Raw genomic sequence first — 12,700 nt, 5'->3', positions numbered from 1 at the left:
GTAGTATACTTTCACATTCTTTCACTAACTTTCATTTTTTAACATCATCATCTTTTTATTGTTAAACTGCATCTCCTTTATTTTTTTTAACAGCACTTTATTTATTCAGTGCAGCTTGAATATCTGATTCACTTAATGTATAGTCATATGTACCAGGAATATCATCAGACCACTCATGTAGTTTTCTAATTGGTGATAAAACTCCAAATTCATCTACATGAGGACATTGATGATACAGAATTATTTGTTTTTCAACTTCTCTGTTTTCTTCAATAGCTTTCAAAAATCACTTCATCCTTCAATTCCTTGTTTTACTTGTTGAGTAGCATTAACAACTGGTTGTTCTTTTTTATATTTCTCACATTCTGTTTGTGGTTTTTTCCTAAGCTTGAATTGCTCTTTCATTTCCCTGGTTATCTTTCTATTTCGTTTTGCTTTTTTAATAACATCTCGATAGTATTTTGCAAACATTTATTAGAGATCATAAACCTTAATTAAACATTCTTAATGTCTAACATTTTTGCGCCAGCAAGAGCTGGCTTTAGCCAGCTTCTTCTTTAATGTTTATGTTGTTATGAAATTCTATATTTCATTCATTTGGTTTTCTAGTCATGCCAATTGTAAAAAATGCAAATTGATTATTCCAACATTTACTACACATTTATTTAGAATCATAACCACCAACGAACTCATGATAAATATGGTTTAGATTTTTGTCATCTTGTCTGAAAATATTTTAAAAAAATTATGTTTATCGTTGACTAATTATTTAGATATTTTTGAATAAATTTGAACTTAATAAAAACAATCTGTTCCTTTGTGTCTTCTTCTATTAATGTTTATTTTTTTCTCTGTAATTCTTATCTGCTCATGTTAGCGCAGTAGCAGAGCCATGCAGCAGTGCAATAGTGGCAGCAGCTTTTGTGTCTACCGATTACAAAGTGGCAAAGGTTTGTTTATTGTGTATATAAATTAGCAGTCTATTACCTCAAAGTGGTACCAACAGTGATAGAGGGCAGTCTGTAGAACACCAAGGAGCCTTTCATCAACTAACACCATGTCTTCTAATGCACACCATTTAGTATGCTGGTATTATCGTAAGTTAGAGGAGCAGGTGCGAAAGTTTACTGCACTGTGTTCCTCCCCAAACACAAGTGGCAGTCGGTCATAGGTGCAGCTGACATTGCGGTGTATTCCTCCCCAAACTGTACTGGCAGTTGGTCATAGCTCCAGTTGACTGCCTCTCTACACCACAGTGACTGTTTATCAGTGGCATGATATCACATCAAAAATATTTGGTGGACACTAGTTTTGATTTAAGTATATTGCACTGATCCAGACCACCGACAGCGTTCTGTTTTCAGCAGTGAACAAGTCTTTCATATTCACATACAGAATCGACCAAAGGAAATTGGATTTAGGAGTGTGTCACCCAATCGTCTGGGACTTCACTGTCGCTGAAGTCTTGCTAGCAATAATAGGAGCTGATCTTATGATGAGTGATCATCAGAAATAAGGCTATCGACAGGGAAGCGTGATAGGACCACCATTATTCTCTATGTACATAAATAATTTCGCTGACAGAATGGGCAGCAATATGCGATTTTCTGCTGTGATGATGCTGTGGTTTATGGTAAGGTGCCGAACTTGAATGACTGTAGGAGGGCACAAGATGACTTAGACAAAATTTCTAGCTGATGTGGTGAATGACAGCTAGCTCTAAATGTAGAAAAACGTACATTAATGTAGATGAGTAGGAAAAACACACCCATAATGTTCAGATACAGCATTAGTAGTGGTCCTGCTTCAGATAGTCAATTTGTTTAAATATCAGGGTGTAACGTCACAAAGCAATATGACATAGAATGAGCACCTGAGGATTGTTGTAAGGAAAGAAAATTGGAGAATTGTACGAAAGTGTGATTCATGTGTAAAGGAAACTACATATGGGATGCTGGTGCGACCTATTCTTGAGTACTGTTCGGATTATAGGAAGACATCAAAGCAATCCAGAGATGTACTGCTAGATTTGTTACGGGTAGATTCAAACCATGTGCAAGTGTTGTGGACATACTTTAGTAACTCAAACAGGAATCCCTGGAGGGGAGACGAAGTTACTTTCAAGGAACACTGTTGAGAAACTTAGAGAATCGATATTTGAAGATAACTGCACAACAATTCTACTGCCTCCAACATACATTGCACATAAGGACCACAAATATAAGATAACAGAAATTAGGTCTCATAAGGAGGCGTATAAACTGTAGTTTTTCCCTCGCTCTATTTGCGAGTGGAACAGGAAGTACAATAACTAGTAGTGGTACAGTGTACCTTCGATCACATGCCATATGACAGATTGCGGAGTATCAATGCAGATGTAGATATAATTACCAATACTGGCAGATGTGGTGAATGTTTAGCTCTTTGACTATTGCAACACCTAAGTAGGAGTGCAGAATTCACTGATGTGTGGAACACCATTAGAAATACAATGGCATAAATTGGAGAGGTGAAATAAGAAACATTAAGAAAGAATGGATAACAGGAAGTACGTTGGATAAAATGGATGAGACTTACTACAGGATCTCGCCTCAGCACAGGCCAATCTAACACATGTGAGTGACTGGAAGTACCCCTCTCTGTTACAGAATTTCCCACCTTTGACTAGACCTCCAGGCGCTTCTAAGAAAGTGCTACATGATACAGTGCACCATATTAAAACTACTGATACCCCATCAGTATCATGCAGACCTAGATGTTTGGCACATAATCGCCTACTATCCTAAAGTCGAGTTTGAACCACACTCAAAGAAGTAATTATCTGACCATCAAGTGGCCCATGGTAGTTCTCTCTACACCTACTACCTAAGAAGTGTCGAGCCTATCATTTATGTGGAGATTATTGTGGTGAAGATATCATGCCATATTATGATGTCTCTCTGGAAAGGTCTCGTCCTTTTCTACCAACTGTATTTCGTAGACAATCCTTCAAGAGCCTCAGAACTTGTGTCATCTTGAGATCCATCCAACATTTCGCCCAGTGTGGAAGCGTATTTCTAGCCATGGATGAATAAAGATTGCCATGAGTGGGCGTGAACATGTTTGCAATGTCAACGTAGCAAAGTATCTCGACTCTTGATGATTTCCCCAATACAACTTTATGTTACCAACACTTGCATATCGATATCATAGGATCACTATCTCCATCGAAGTAGACAATATTTCCACAGAAACATTAGCCTCTTCTTTTGTGTCGGCATGGCAATCTAAATTTGGTTGCCCAAAGCACGTTACTACCGTCCACTGCGATAGTTTAGATCTGCCAGCTCATAAAGTTCTGTGGATACATGCACCATAAAGCTAACAGCTATCATCCAGTCAGTAATGGCATGATCAGGCGATGGCACAGTTCTCTTGAAGCTGCACTCATATGTCGTGACACTAGCTGAATGATCGCTCTCTCAGTAGTTCTCCTTGGTCTGTGGAACACATACAAACCCGATATAGATTCCTCGTCAATGGAACTTCTTTATGGTGAAGCAATTACATCTCCCAGCAGAATTTATTGATACCAGTTCTCTGCAACCAGATTTCATACGTCATCTAAGGGACCAGATCACTTGCATTCATGCTCGCTAAGCTTCCAAACATGACAGCCGCATAGTTCCATGGACCATGATTTGGGCAATTGCTCCCATGTAATGTTACGTATGGTGTGAAGCATCAATTATAACCTCCTTATATTGGTCCACACCGAGTATTAAGAGGAGTTGCGGCAAATGGTAAGACTACAACTGTGTCTCTCTATCACATCAAGGGGGAATACTCTTCCAGGATGCACTACCAGCTGAAGCACAACAAAGACAACCTCATCTTCCAATACCAGCACCACAGCCGCAACTGCAGATGGAACAACTGCCTGATGCGGAACTGCAACTGGTGTGCACGACTCAATCCAGATGTCGTGTGCAATTTCCTCCACATTTTCTCAATGATGCTCGGCATCCACTGAGGGGGCCTATTGTAATGTATTTTTGATACAGCCACAGAAGGAGATCTTATTCGCCGCCACCCTCAGCTATTTATAGCGTGCTGAGGGAGACACTACAGAGGGAGAATTAGGAGAACACTGGAACACTAATAATGATTAACGACAAGAACACACACATTTATTGACGAATACTCAATTTTGTACAAATCGGCTCAGGCAGCTGATCCTGAAGTTCATCTACTATTTCAAAAGCTAAGGTTGGATAGTAAACTGTTCTTGACCCACTAGAATGATGACTGAAGGCAAGCTGGTGTGACTCGCTAGAAGCAGGGGATGCAGTGCGAACTACTCATGTAGAAAACGATCTTCTCACTGGTCGAGCTGACTTGGAACTGAACGCTCTGCCATGGCGCTGGCTCATATTACTTATCTGGCAGCGTCACCATTGTGACTTCTTTGTGCATCAATCGCTGGGCTTTGCATTGTCTCCGGAGTGTGTTGTTAACCTATCGAAGCGTATGGTGCTGCCGGGTGGCTCGTTCTGCGATTATGCACGCCTAATTCAGGCGGCTGTTGATTACACCACAGGGATGATGAAGACTCAGATTACTGTTGTGTGTTATACATGTTGTGTATTGCTGTTCCAGCAGTCAGATTTAATAATATGCCAACCAGAAATACTGCATGTAGCAGAAGCAGTGAAGGTTTATTCTTTGACTTTTTGCTTTACATGCTTTTTGCATTGTACTGTGCACATAGTTACAGAGTTTCACCACTATGAGTTAATGCTTAGCAATAAGAAACGATTCTACTTTCACATATAATGTCCCCTAATCTGTTTACTCAGGGTTGTCAAATATCTGAATGGGTTTATGCTGGTCAATAAAGTTTCAAAATTTCCAGATCATGAAAGTGGTGTTTCAAGCACTACCACTTGGCTTAATGAGTAACCGCTTGTCAAGGGTCAGATATCCTTAATTCTAACTGCACTAGACACACCTATAGTATATTGAGAATTATCAGCAAAAAGAATAACTCCATAAAAAGATACAATCTACTAAAAGAATCATAATATGTGTGAAACAGACATCGTCTAACACTAAAATTGCTAATTCCACCATCAAAAATAAGTTTCACATTATGAATCACAGAGATTCATACACTTTGATATAGTGATCTACCTTCGCTGCTTCCTAGCAGTGACGTCTACCTCATTGCTCCATACAGTTACATGGAGTGTAGAGGCACTTATTTCCATGCAGTGATCCTTATACTAACTGAGAGTACACGTAGACAAGGAATATCTATAGTCTCAGCATAACCAACTGCTGATGTCACCATTATCAGGCCATAATTATCACATAACATCAATATTATTCTGTATGTTCTCATTTTGCGCTAAGCCTGAAACTCTAATATTACATTTATTTGCCCTGTTTTTATACATATATTTATTAGTAACAGCTATATTAAACTGCTGTTGGTAGATTATGCATATCTTGTCTGGAATTGGCAGACCAGACAATAAAATCAAATCAATATGGTATATTGTAAAAAGAGAGAGAGTGAAAGAAGAGAAATGAGAGCATCGTAAAAGACAGTTTCAGTATGGCAGATATTTTTAATAGTGGTTTGTTTTTACAAAAGATGAGCACATTGGTGTAAATAGTTAAGAAAGGAAAGTAAAGCAGTGCAGTGAAGAAGCAATAAAAAAGGACTTTAAGTAAAATAAAAATTTCACATCCCCATCTAAAATGAGGAAAACTATCACGACTCTAAAATGTAAAAATTCGTATGGGGCAAATAACATCTAGAATGTTGTTATTGTTGTGGACTTCAGTCCAGAGACTGGTTTGATTCAGCTCTCCATAATACTCTGTCCTTTGCAAACTCCTTCACCTCCAAGTACCTACTGCAACCTACATCCTTCTATGTGCTTAGTGTATTCATCGCTTGGTTTCCCTCTACGATTTTTACCCTCCACACTGCCCTCCAATACCAATACCAATTGGTGATCCTTTGATACCTCATAAAATGTCCTACCTTCTTCTAGTCAAGCTGCGCCACAAATTCCTCTTCTCTTCAATTCTATTCAGTATCTCCTCATTAGTTATGTGATCTACCCATCTAAATTTCAACATTCTTCTGTAGCACCACACTTCAAAACCGTCTAATCTATTATTATCTATACTGTTTATCGTCTATGTTTCACTTCCATACATGGCTACACTCCATACAAATACTTTAGGAAAGAACTTCCTGACACTTAAATTTATACTTGATGTTAACAAATTTCTCTTCTTCAGAAACACTTTCCTTGCCATTGTCAGTCAACATTTTATATCCTCTCTACTTCGACCATCCTCAGTTATTTTGCTCCCCAAATAGCAAAACTCCTTTACTACTTTAAGTGTCTCATTTCCTAATCTAATTCCCTCAGCATCACCTGACTTAATTCGACTACATTAAATTATCCTAGTTTTGCTTTTGTTGATGTTCATCTTATATCATTCTTTCAAGACACTGTCCATTCTGTTCAACTGCTCTTCCAAGTCCTTTGCAGTATCCGACAGAATTACAATTTCACTGGCAAACCTTATGAACCGTGAATTTACTTTCAAAACCTTTACTTAAGGATTTATTTTGTTTACTAGCGATTCATCAAGAACATTAACACATTTAATCACACTATGTGAGTGTGAAAGTAGTTGGCAGGGAGGAACTGATGAAATCAAAATGGAATTTCTTTTAATAAATAGGAATTTTTTCCCTAAAAACTTTTTCGTTTTTATGATACCGATTTAAAATTATAAGCAGAAAACATCCTGCAAATATCAAGTTACAATTTAATTAGAGGCAGAAAGAACTAAATTTTTGAGTGTATGAGCTTTCGGGCTGAGAACCTTGCCACTCCCCTTTTGACACGGCCTTAGTCACGACCACTCACAACTACCTCTTAAAGACTGCACAGGTGCGAATCTGCAACACACCAGATTACATTAAAATGAAAGTTTTAACAATTCACACAAGCACACAAACTATGCACCCCATAGGAGGAATGGAAATGGTACAAAACACTAAAATTAGAACATTAACTTGCCACCAAAGGTGAACTTGATTTTAACTTCTAAGAAAAGTCTTATGGTGGAAGGGTGACAACTTTATATACTAAAAAGACCGTTTAAATAAAAGCCTATGAAGCGTAATCTTACATAAAATTATTCAAGGTAGGCCAAACATGCCCTACAGTACACATATACCGCCTCTCATGATGATAGGCAAAATAAAAACGTATTTCAGGAATTAGACCATTACACTTCAAGCAATAAATTCGTTAACAAACTGAATCCGACAAACATGACAGAGGCAGCTATTAACGTACGGCAGATTGATAGGGAAATTACCGGACAAGACGAACTGCTGTAGGTCTAACCCGCCCCTACTCCACAAGGGAAAAATGGACCACCCAATTCATAAATAACCACCTTCCCGCAGTTGGGCAAACGGAGAAGAATCGTGGGAAGACCTCAAAACAAAGCGGCGGGTGACCTCTCCAAGAAAACAAGTAGAATTTAACAAGTAAATGAAACAACATATCACCAATCACTTAACTTCTAATAAACTGCGATTTCTGGCGAAGACCTGGTGCAGCACCCCCAAAATGCTCTCCTGAACTGTCCGCTGCCAGCCGCTTCAACAGACGCAGGAAGGCGCGCCGATCTCCCGTCTTACGGCTTCGTAGCTCGCACCGCTGATGTCGTGGGTTGACTCCTGTTGCTCTCGTGTCGGCCGCGAAGCCACTACCCCTCGCTATACGGCGCGGCCCACTGGACTCAGGTGGCGACCTCACATGCACTGGCGCTCAAGGCGGACAAGTCATCATGTGTCTCAGTGAGCGCCCGACCGTCCGATCGATCCAACCACCAATGACCATTGCCTGAGCAACTCGAGCAGACTGGAGGCCTAACGCGCAGACTCAGATTCAGGAACTAAGCCCCTGACCAGGCGACCACTCGTTGAATACTCTTACTGCGCCACAAATTGGGACGAAAGACAGGTTAGCAAGCTCGGGATGAGAGAGTGACCCCAGACTGACCCCCTAGCGAGCTCATAGCACCCCTTAAATGCACATGAACAGGCAACCTTTCCCACCATAGGGAGATACCAAAGCAGCGATTGACACAGAGGCGCCACTGCCAGAAATGGAGGGCGACTGCTTCACACAACGTGCTGCAATGCGCTCTTCAAAACAGCAATTTTTACCATGCCTCACCTTAAAGTTTTTAGTTCTTCTCCATGGATTTTAATTCTTACTCCGAGCTTTTCTTTTGTTTCCTTTGCTGCTTGCTCAATATATAGATTGAATAACATCGGGGATAGGCTACAACCCTGTGTCACTCCCTTCCCAACCACTGCTTCCCTTTCATGACATCTGGTTTCTGTACAAATTGTAAATAGACTTTCGCTCCCTGTATTCGACCTCTGTCGCCTTCAGAATTTTAAAGAGAATATTCCAGCCAACATTGTCAAAAGCTTTCTCTAAGTTTACAAATGGTAGAAATGTAGGTTTGTCTTTCCTTAATCTATTTTCTAAGATAAGTCGTAGTGTTAGTATTGCCGCACATGTTCCAACATTTCTACAGAATCGAAACTAATCTTCTCCGAGGTCGGCTTCTATCAGTTTCTCCATTCGTCTGTATCGAATTGGTATTAGTATTTTACAGCCATGACTTATTAAACTGATAGTTTGGTAATTTACACACCTGGCAACACCTTCTTTCTTTGGAATTGGAATTATTATATTCTTCTTGAAGTCTGAGGGTATTCCGCCTGTCTCATACATCTTGCTCGCCAGAAGGTAGAGTTTTGTCATGGCTGCCTCTCCTAAGGCTATCAGTAGTTCTAATGGAATGTTGTCTATTCCTGGGGCATTGTTTCGACTTAGGTCTTTCAGCGCTCTGTCAAACTCTTCATGCAGTGTCATGTCTCCCATTTCATCTTCATCTATTCCATCTTCCGTTTCCATAATGTTGCCCTCAAAGTATGTCACCCTTGAATAGACCCTCTATATGCTCCTTCCACCTTTCTGCCTTCCATTCTTTTCTTAAAAGTGGTTTTCCATCTGACCTCATGACATTGAAACAATTAGTTCTCTTTTCTCTAAAGGTCTCTTTAATTTTCTTGTAGGCAGTAACTATCTTACCACTAGTGATATATGCCTCTACATTCTTAGGTTTGTCCTCTAGCCAACCCTGCTTAGCCATTTTGCATTTCCTGGCAATCTCATTTTTGAGACGTTTGTATTCCTTTTTGCCTGCTTCATTTATTGAACTTTTATATTTTCTCCTTTCAATTAAATTCAATATCTCTTCTTTTATCCAGGATTTATACTAGCCCTCGTGTTTTTACCTACTTAATCCTCTGCTATCTTCACTATTTCATCACTCAGAGTTACCCATTCTTCTTCTACTTTATTTATTTCCCATTCTTGTCAGACTTTCCCTGTTGATCATTCTGAAACTCTCTACAAACTCTGGTTCTTTCAGTTTATCCACTTCCTATCTCCTTAAATTTCATCTTTCTGCGGTTTCTTCCGTTTTAATCTACTGTTCATAACCAATAGATTATGGTCAGAGTCCACATCTCCCCCTGGAAATGCCTTACAATTTAAAATCTGGTTCCTAAATTTCTGTCTTACCATTATATGATCTATCTGAAACCTTCCAGTGTCTCCAAGCCTCTTCCACATATACAACCTTCCTTCGTGATTCTTAAACCAAGTGTTAGCAATGATTAAGTTATGCTCCGTGCAAAAGTCTACCAGGTGGCTTCCTCTTGCATTCCTTACCCCCATTCCTTATTCACCTACTACTTTTGTTTCTCTCCCTTTTCCCACAATTACGTTCCATACCCTATGACTATTAAATTTTCGTCTCCCTTAACTATCTGAATACTTTCTTTTATCACATCATACACTTCTTCAATCTCTTCATCATCTGTGGAGCTAGTTATCATATAAACTTGTACTACTGTGGTAGACATGGGCTTCATGTCTATCTTGGCTACAATAATGTGTTCACTATTCTGTTTGAGGTAACTTTTCTGTGCTCCTATTCTTTTACTCATTATTAAACCTACACCTGCATTACTCCTATTTGATCTTGTATTTATAACCCTGTAATCACATGACCAGAAGTCTTCTTCCTCCTGCCACCGAACTTCTCTAATTCCCACTATATATAACTTTTATCTATTCATTTCCCTTCTTAAATTTTTTAACCTACCTATCCGGTTAAGGGATCTGACATTCCACTCTCTGATCTGTAGAATGCCAGTTTTGTTTCTCCCAATAATGACATCCTCCTAAGTTGTTCCCATCCAGAGATCCAAATGTGGGACTATTTTACCTCTGGAATATTTTACCCAAGAAGCACCATCATCATTTAATCCTACAGTTCAGCTGCATGCCCTTGGGAAAAATTACGGCTGTTGTTTTCCATTGCTTTCAGCTGTTTGCAGTACCACCACAGCAAGGCCGTTTTGATTAATATTACAAGGCTAGATCAGTCAATCATCCAGACTGTTGTCCCTGCAACTACTGAAAAAGCTGGTGCTCCTCTTCAGGAACAACACGTTTTTCCTCCCTCTCAACAGATACCCCTCCATTGTGGTTGCACCTACAGTGCAGATATCTGTGTCGTTGAGGCATGCAAAGTTCCCCACCAACGGCAAGGTCCATGGTTCATGGAGGGAACAACATCTTGAATAAGGCACCAATAAATTGTTGTCCTATAATACACAATATTCTTAGAAACACATCTAATGCATCATTAACTCAAGATGTTTAACCCAGGCACACTGAAATATGCTATGGTTATGTCTCTCTATAATGGTAAGACAGAGATTTAGAAACCAGGTTTTAAATTGTAAGACATTTCCAGGGGCAGATGTGGGTTCTGACCACAATCTATTGGTTATGAACTGTAGATTAAAACTGAAGAAACTGCAAAAAGGTGAGATTTTAAGGAGATGGGACCTGGATAAACTGAAAGAACCAGAGGTTGTACAGTGTTCCAGGGAGAGGATAAGGGAACAATTGACAGGAATGGGGGAAAGAAATACAGTAGAAGAAGAATGGGTAGCTTTGAGAAATGAAATAGTGAAGGCAACAGTGGATCAGGTAGGTAAACAGACGAGGGCTAGTAGAAATCCTTGGGTAACAGAAGAGATACTGGATTTAATTGATGAAAGGAGAAAATACAAAAATGCATTAAGTGAAGCAGGCAAAAAGGAATAAAAACGTCTCAAAAATGAGATCGACAGGAAGTGCAAGATGGCTAAGCAGGGATGGCTAGAGGACACATGTAAGGATGTAGAGGCTTATCTCATGAGGGGTAAGATAGATACTGCCTACAGGAAAATTAAAGAGACCTTTGCAGAAAAGAGAACCACTTGTATGAATATCAAGAGCTCAGATGGAAACCCAGTTCTAAGCAAAGAATGGAAAGCAGAAAGGTGGAAGGAGTATATAGAGGGTATATAAAGGACGATGTACTTGAGAACAATATTATGGAACTGGATGAGGATGTAGATGAAGATGAAATGGGAGATACGATACTGCGTGAAGAGTTGGACAGAGCACTGATAGACCTGAGTCGAAACAAGGCCCCTGGAGTAGACAACATTCCATTAGAACTACTGACGGCCTTGGAAGAGCCGGTCCTGACAAAACTCTGCCATCTGGTGAGCAAGATGTATGAGACAGGCGAAATATTCTCAGACTTCAAGAAGAATATAATAATTCCAATCCCAAATAAAGCAGGTGTTGACAGATTTGAGAATTACCAAATTATCAGTTTAATAAGTCACAGCTGCAAAATGCTAAGGCGAATTCTTTATAGATGAATGGAAAAACTGGTAGAAGCCAACCTCGGGGAAGATCAGTTTGGATTCCATAGAAATATTGGAGGACGTGAAGCAATACTGACCCTACAACTTATCTTAGAAGAAAGATTAAGGAAAGGCAAACCTACGTTTCTAGAATTTGTAGACTTAGAGAAAGCTTTTGACAATGTTGACTGGAATACTCTCTTTCAAATTCTAAAGGTAGCGGGGATGAAATACAAGGAGCGAAGGGCTACTTACAATTTGTACAGAAACCAGATGGCAGTTATAAGAGTCGAGGGGCATGAAAGGGAAGCAGTGGTTGGTAAGGGGGTGAGACAGGGCTGTAGCCTCTCCCCGAAGTTATTCAATCCTTGTATTGTGCAAGCAGTAAACGAAACAAAAGAAAAATTCGGAGTAGGTATTAAAATCCATGGAGAAGAAATAAAAACTTTGAGGTTCGCCGATGATATTGTAATTATGTCAGAGATAGCAAGTGACTCGGAAGAGCAGTTGAACGGCATGGATAGTGTCTTCAAAGAAGGATATAAGATGAACATCAACAAAAGCAAAACTAGGATAATTTAATGTAGCCGAATTAAATCAGGTGATGCTGAGGGAATTAGAATAGGAATTGAGACACTTAAAGTAGTAAAGGTGTTTTGCTATTTGGGGAGCAAAATAACTGATGATGGTCGAAGTAGAGAGGATATAAAATATAGACTGGCAATGGCAAGGAAAGCGTCTGTGAACAAGAGAAATTTGTTAACATCGAGTATAGGTTTAAGTGTCAGGAAGTCGTTTCTGAAAGTATTTGTATGGAGT

The sequence above is a fragment of the Schistocerca gregaria genome, chromosome 3, assembly GCF_023897955.1.
Source record: "Schistocerca gregaria isolate iqSchGreg1 chromosome 3, iqSchGreg1.2, whole genome shotgun sequence".
NCBI classification, from domain to species: domain Eukaryota; kingdom Metazoa; phylum Arthropoda; class Insecta; order Orthoptera; family Acrididae; genus Schistocerca; species Schistocerca gregaria.
This window is presented reverse-complemented; position numbering follows the sequence as displayed.